This window comes from Miniopterus natalensis, chromosome 12 (assembly GCF_054644295.1).
Source record: "Miniopterus natalensis isolate mMinNat1 chromosome 12, mMinNat1.hap1, whole genome shotgun sequence".
Taxonomy (NCBI): Eukaryota; Metazoa; Chordata; class Mammalia; order Chiroptera; family Miniopteridae; genus Miniopterus; species Miniopterus natalensis.
Genome location: NC_142092.1, coordinates 10,045,488 through 10,052,543, shown reverse-complemented (window position 1 = coordinate 10,052,543; position 7,056 = coordinate 10,045,488). Strand labels below are relative to the sequence as shown.

The 7,056-nt window shown below is 45.2% G+C and overlaps 1 pseudogene; it reads left to right on the top strand.

Annotated features, from left to right (window-relative positions):
• The first annotated feature begins 2,347 nt into the window (after positions 1 to 2,347).
• On the top strand, positions 2,348 to 3,777 carry LOC107544670 (nuclear receptor-binding factor 2 pseudogene; annotated as a pseudogene).
• The last annotated feature ends 3,279 nt before the right edge of the window (positions 3,778 to 7,056 follow it).

Sequence of the window (7,056 nt, the reverse complement as noted above, 5' to 3'; positions counted from 1 at the left end):
TTATAAAACGCAGTGTCAATATAAATAAATCAACTGAATTTCTACATACTTCCAACAAACAATTTGAAATTGACATTGTAAGCTACATGCCATTTATATCATCATTAAAATCAAAATACACATTAACAAAATGTGTAAAACATACACACTGAAAGTTACAAATCATTGCAAAGGAAAAGTAAAGACCTAAACAAAAAGAAGCAGAGTCTGGTCAAGATGGCAGCATAGGTAAATGCTGTACTCACCGCCTCCCACAACCACATCAAAATTACAACTGAAATACAGAACAGCCATCATTGAGAACCACCTGAAATCTAGCTGAACCTTTGCTAAGCCTTCCCCCAGCAGAGCCGGCAGGCCAGCACCATATCTGGGCCTCCATCAACCTGACTCACACTTTTCACCCAACCCTGTGATTCCCTGAGACCCTGCCCCTCTCTACTTGCAGGCTCAACCAATCCAGTTCCAATGGCTTTTTCATACAACTGGCCTCTCTTGCCTCATGTCTCGGAGTTTCCTAAAATCTCTCAAACAAGCAGCATCTGGCCTCAGCGGTCCCCATGCCTCTCAATAAGCAGTCCCAGGCCCGGCACTAGCGGCAGCCCACCTTTGTTCATAGCTTGGCCTCTCTGGGCACCTCCAAGCCCAACACAAGTAGCAGCCATCTACAGGTTGCTGTGTAGCTCATGCTGGCTGACCCTGGGCAGGGCACAGGCAGAGGCTGACTTTGCACCTCCCAGGAGGCCCCAGAGACAGTACACCCAGTGGTCAGCTTCAACCATGCCAATTACAACCCCACCACATCCACAAGTGATACACACAAGGGGCGAACTTGGTGAACACAAAAGCCCCATTGAAGCATGTCCTGCTCCATAAGGGTGTCTCCTGCACAGCAGCTCTTCCATGTAGTCGAGGCTGGTCCTCAGAACTGATTGGCCAGAGGGTCAATCCCTCCCAGTGATACCAACAGCAATCAAGGCTCAACTACAACAGGACAGTGCACACAGCCCACACAGGGGAGCTGCTAGAGTGCCCACCCAGTTCAGGTGACCGGAGAGGCTGAGCCACTGGGCCCTACAGGACACCTACTACACAAGGCCACTTACCAGTTCCAGGAGACATAGAAGCTTTACCTAATACATAGAAACAAACACAGGGAAGCAGCCAAAATGCAGAGACAAAGAAACATGTCATAAATGAAAGAACATAAGAAATCTCCAGAAAAAGAACAAAATGAAATGGAAGCAAGCAAACTACTAGATACAGAGTTCAAAATAATGGTTATAAGTATGCTCAAGGAAGTAATGAGAATTTCAAGGAAATTAGTGAAAACAACAATATTAAAAAGGATGAGTCAGAAATGAAGGATACACTAACTGAAATGAAGAATAATTTACAGGAAATCTACATTAGAGGAGCTGAATCTGAGAATCAAATCAGTGACTTGGAAGCAAAATCACTCAATCAGAACAGCAAAAAGAAAAAAGAATAAAAAATAAGAAGATAGTGTAAAAAGCCTCTGGATCAACTTCAAGCATACCAACACTCACATGGTGAGGTGCCGGAAGGAGAAGAGAAAGGGCAAGAAATTGAAAACCTATTTGAAAAAATAATGACAGGAAACTTCCCTAACTTGGTGAAGGAAATAGACATAAAAGTCCAGGAAGCACAGTGAATCCCAAACAAGATGAACCAAAGAGGCCCACACCAAGACACATCATAATTAAAAAGCCAAAGGTTAAAGACAAAAAGAGAATCTTAAAAGCAGCAAAAGAAAAGCAATTAGTTACCTACAAGGGAACTTCCATAAGACTGTCAGCTGATTTCTCAAAGGAAACTTTGCAGGCAAGAAGGGATTGGCATGAAATATTCAAAGTGATGAAAAACAAGGACCTGCAACCAAGATCACTCTACCCAGCAAAGCTATCATTCAGAATGGAAGGGCAGATAAAGAGTTTCCCAGGCAAGAAAAAGCAAAAGTTCACCACTACCAAACTAGTATTACGTGAAATGTTAAAGGGTCTTTCTTTTCTTTTATGTTTTTATTGATTTCAGAGAGCGGAAGAGAGAGGGAGAGAGAGATAGAAACATTGATCAGCTGCCTCCTGCACACCTACTGGAGATCGAGCCCAAAACTCTGGCATGCGCCCTGTTGGAAAATCAACTGATGACCTCATGGGGCATGGCACAACGCTGAACCAACTGAGCCACACCAGCCAGACTAAAGGGTCTTCTTTAAGAAGAAGGAAAAGAGGGCCTATGTCACCACCACTGGAGGAAGAATTGGTGTGGTTGTTGCTCCCTCTCCTCCCTCAACTGGCTCCTGAGGCATGGGGGCCCCACAGTCCCTGTGGCTGCTTTGCTCCCCCGATGTTCTCCTCCATGGGCTTCCACGCCCTTGCTCCTTCCTCAGGCTGCCTCTTACTCCAGGGTCTATGGAAGTAATGTCACGACCCCTCAACCTGGCTCATCAACAGAGCAGATAAGATCATTTATTAGCTACAGGAAAATAGGAGGCTATTTCTTATCACTACAAGACTACAGCATATCTTCCTGAAGCCATGCAGCTGACACAGCCTGAGCAGGCGCATCTCTCACTGGAAGTGCAGAGGGACAGGCCCAGGAAGCAGCCCCCCTCACTTAGGAGGGTGGAGGAGGCAAAGCGGGAGGAGAGGCTGAAAGCCCAGCAGAGCCCTGACGGGGATGCCGCTGCCCAGTTCCAGGCATCTCTCAGGCCCTCTGCTGAGGATGCGGAAGGCCAGAGCTGCCTTCTCTCTCAGAAGCACAGCCCTTCCACTGAGAAACACCTGCCTGGAATTCCAGGGGTCTGTGACAGGGATCCAGACTCACTGCCGTTTTTACTTCAGCAAAAGTGTGAGCCAACAGAACCAAGCATTGGAAGCAAAGCCCCAAATGATGACAAAACAATTCTAGAGGAGCAGGCAGCCAAAACTGCGGATTTGAAGAGGCATGTGGAATTCCTCGTGGCCGAGAGAGAAAGATTAAAGAAAGAAAATAAACAGCTCATGGCTGAAAAGGCCAGACTTCTAAAAGGCCCAATAGAAAAGGAGCTAGATGTAGATGCTAGATTTTGTAGAAAAATCAGAGTTGTGGAGCTTGCTGCCACATTATTCAGAACCTGCTACAGTTTCTTCAACCTGGCAGAAGTTTGCAGCAAATACTGGGAAAGCCAAGGATATGCCAATACCCAAACTTCCTCCCTTGGATTTTCCATCTCCAGAACTTCCCCTTATGGAACTCTCTGAGGATATTCTGAAAGGACTTATGAATAATTAAAATGGAAGGCCACAGAAGAGGTGAGAAGGGGAAATAATAGTTAATCCAGAAGAAACAAAAAAGGGAAAAGCACGTGCAAGGGTAATCCCAGAGATGCTTCATCATCTGGCACACTGTGGAGAGGAGGCATCACCAGGACTTGGGAAACGGCCACTGTGAAACATGTCACATATCTGGCTTACTGACTTGAGCTAATGATTCCAGACTTGGCAGACGCTAAACTCTCGGAGGTTCGCTTTCTCCTGATACAAACCAAATGGCCACCTGGAATAATCTTTCAAGCAACAATTCTTATCTTCAGAGTTAAGATGTATAAAAGTATGTGTAATTAATCTATAATGCCATAAATGACAATGCAAAACCTAAATAATATGATGGTCTGAGGGGCTGCCTTGTGTTTGAAACATGTTTTCTATCATGCAGTGACTGCATGTGTTTTGTTATGCAATCTTCATTTGTTTAATAAAGTGTGTAAGACAACTTTCTAGATGAAACTCTGTGTGCCACACTTTGCACTACCCATAACATAATGATAACCTCAAGACTAGCAGGAGAAATATTTAAATTTCCATCTTATGAAGAACCAAATTATTAGTTATGCTTCTAAAAAACTCTACCAGCTTACATAATTAATCAGGGTGCATGTTAACGTTACCTGTGAATATTACCTTATGTGGTAAAGGGACATTACAGGTGGTAAATGTAAGTGGGGGATTTTGAGATGAGATTAGATGGGGTTATCTGGGTGGACCCAGTGCAGTCACATAGGTCCTTACAAGGGAAGGCAGGAGGCCACAGGAAGTAGTAGGAGATCTGAGGATGGACAAGAGAGGTGACAGTGATGTGTGGACGGGATCATGAACCACGGGATGCAGGTGGCCCCTCGAAGCTGAGAAGGCAAGGGAGTGGATTCTCCCCTCAGCCTGCAGAAGGCACCAGCCCTGCTGACACTGTGACTTTCATCCAGTAAAACTGATGTTGAACTTTTTGATCTGAACTAAAAGAATAAATGTGTGCTGTTGTAAGCCACTAAGTTTGTAGTAATTTGTTAGAGCAGCAATAGGTCACTGATACACCATCTTTGAGAAAGGACAGAACTGACCTAAACTTCACCAAAACTGAAAGGAAGCTTAGGGCTGTGGAGGGGCTTGATTTAGAGCCCTTGGAGACCACGCCTGCTCCCGCGGCAGAGGTGGCGGCAAAGGCACACCCGGGGCGTGCGGAACTGGGCTCTGACATGGAAGGCGGGCAGATTCAAAGGATGCAGAGGCTGACTCCCTGGTGGGCCCCAGCACCTCCAGCGGATTCCAGCAGCCAGGAAAGACTCCATAGGCCTTGGCTCTGCACAGCTCAACAGGGCAATGACATCTTCATTGACTCAAATTAAAACTTTCCAAGTTCTGTTACCTCTGTATTCGCCACATGAGGGTGCTGGTCTCCCACTCACGCACATGAAGGACTCGGGTTTCCTCCGGAACCCAGTGACCGCTGAATCGGCTGGAACCTTCAAAGTGAGATTTACTGAAGTCTGAGAGAAGGAAAGGAAAATAAATGTTTAGTGTCACAACCCAGTTAATCTGATTTATATGTCAGTTTATCACCTTCAGCTAACACTTTACAGTAAACAAGGAGCCTCTGGTCCTCGTTCTGGGGCTGCCCTCCGAGAGGGAATCGTGTTTAGCCCCCACCACCCAGAGGGTTCCTGATGGACACTTCTACTCCCACCTTCTCCCCTCCCCTCCTCAGGAGGGTTTCCTGTCTGCAGATTATACCACTCAGGGGTCGGCCCTGAGCATGCCTCTCCCACAGGGTGTGAAAAGGATCACTGGTGTTCAAACGTGGTGAGCCACACTCTTCCGAGCAAATACGGTTTCCAGGAGGTATGCACGTCTATCAGGAGGTTTATAACTGGCCTGGAGTGACTGAGGCACACGTGGATGTGTGTGAATCACGATGCCCAGGAATGATGACAGACCCCCAGGCACTCTCAAATATAAGGGGAAAACTGAAACCATTTTGCTACTGGGTCTGAGTGAAGATTTAGATAATACATGTTTTCCAAACTGGGAATAATTAACAGGACTAAGAAGTAGGTCTCCTTCAAAGTCCACTCTAGTCCACTCTTAGATTTCCTTCCACTGAAAACATAATGCAAATTGTCTTCTATTTATAGTGTATATAAGAAAACAGCACTATCTAGTGTACTTCTCGTGTGACTTCATCAAACGAGATTATTACTTGCAAAATATTTGCCTGTTCTAGACAAAGGTTGATTCTTTACCACATTTGCATTTTATCTTCTTGTCTAATGAACCAATCTGACACATAAAACATGATAGGAATTCTAATTTATTTTTCCAACCTGACAGATGCAGATAAACTCATCAAAACTTAGGTTTGATTTTACTTTTGAGCTGTTTCCATTCTGTTTTCAACAACAAGCGAAGGAAATGGTGAATTGCAACTTCACTTTGTCCTAACGTATGTGAGGTATCTTCAGGAAGGAGACCTCTGTTCAAGGCGCAGGGGTTACAAAGAACTAGGTATGTGACTGAATCTCCTCGAGAATTAGCTCTAGGCGACCCCAGTCACCATCGTCCATAGAATTAATATGATTTCTACATTTAGAGCATTTTTGGTGACATGTAGGAAAACAGCATACAATCAGCTTAAATCAAAGGGAAATTTTTTATCAGCATTTAAAGGTGACTCCCAAAATGTAGGAGCAGAGGTGCAGTCCAAGCTCGGTAATGAACTGAAAGCAAAGCCTCCGTTGCCCTCAGAAATCTTTCTCCTTCGTGGACTCTGCATGTGTGCCGCTGTCTCTCTAGCAGCCTGGACTTCTGTGCTCCTCACAACAGAGCAGAAGGTGTCTTCCCAAAGGTGCATTCGCTTCTGCCCTGTCTAGGAGACCAGCCGGGCTAAGAGAGTGGGAAGCCTGGGGGACCAGCCCAGTAGGTTATGTTCCATAAAACTGACAGAGCCCATGGTCTGTAACATGATGTGGCAATAGAAATGAACAAAATGTTAACATCAAATATTCCTAATCAAGTACCAAGAGGCAAGGTCCGGTGTGACCTTGTATTTGATACCTTAGAACAGTTTGTGTAACTAATGAGTATAATGAGATTGGCTGGTTGCTCCTAATTGCACTGGACAAAGTGGAGAAAGACAAGGAAGCATGCACGGATGTGAAATCCCAGCTGAATAAGTAACGTGAAGTTTTCTATGTCTGCCCTGAAAACCCTTATCTCCTGTAGCTGCAGAGCTGAGATTGCTGAAAAACAGACCTAGCGTTTCATCCTGAGGTAGGTGAATTACAACACAAATGGAATTCCCAGTCTCACAGGGTGTCTACCATTAACGTGGAACACTGACTGGAAAGAAATGGGATCCTGAAAATGGAAATGGGGATGCATGGGAAGATGCTGATGAAATGGACTATTGGCCCCTAAATTCTGTTGAGTCTTCTTTGCCAGTAGAAGCAGCCACTTCACCTCCATCTGAGATTAACCCTACTTTGCCCAAGGAACCTGTAATGGCCTCAATGGAGGTAGCTGCCTTGAAGACAATGCTGATTCTCCTCAAGGCCCCCCACCACTTGTCTCTGCTTCTAGACTTATAATTGGACCCAAGTCCAACAGGCCCTAAAGTTGAAGTATGGGGTCTGATTCATGAGGAAGCACACCACACACCAAAAGAAGTACATGATTTTTCTAATTTATACAGACAGAAATTCAAAGACTGTACGTGGGAGGA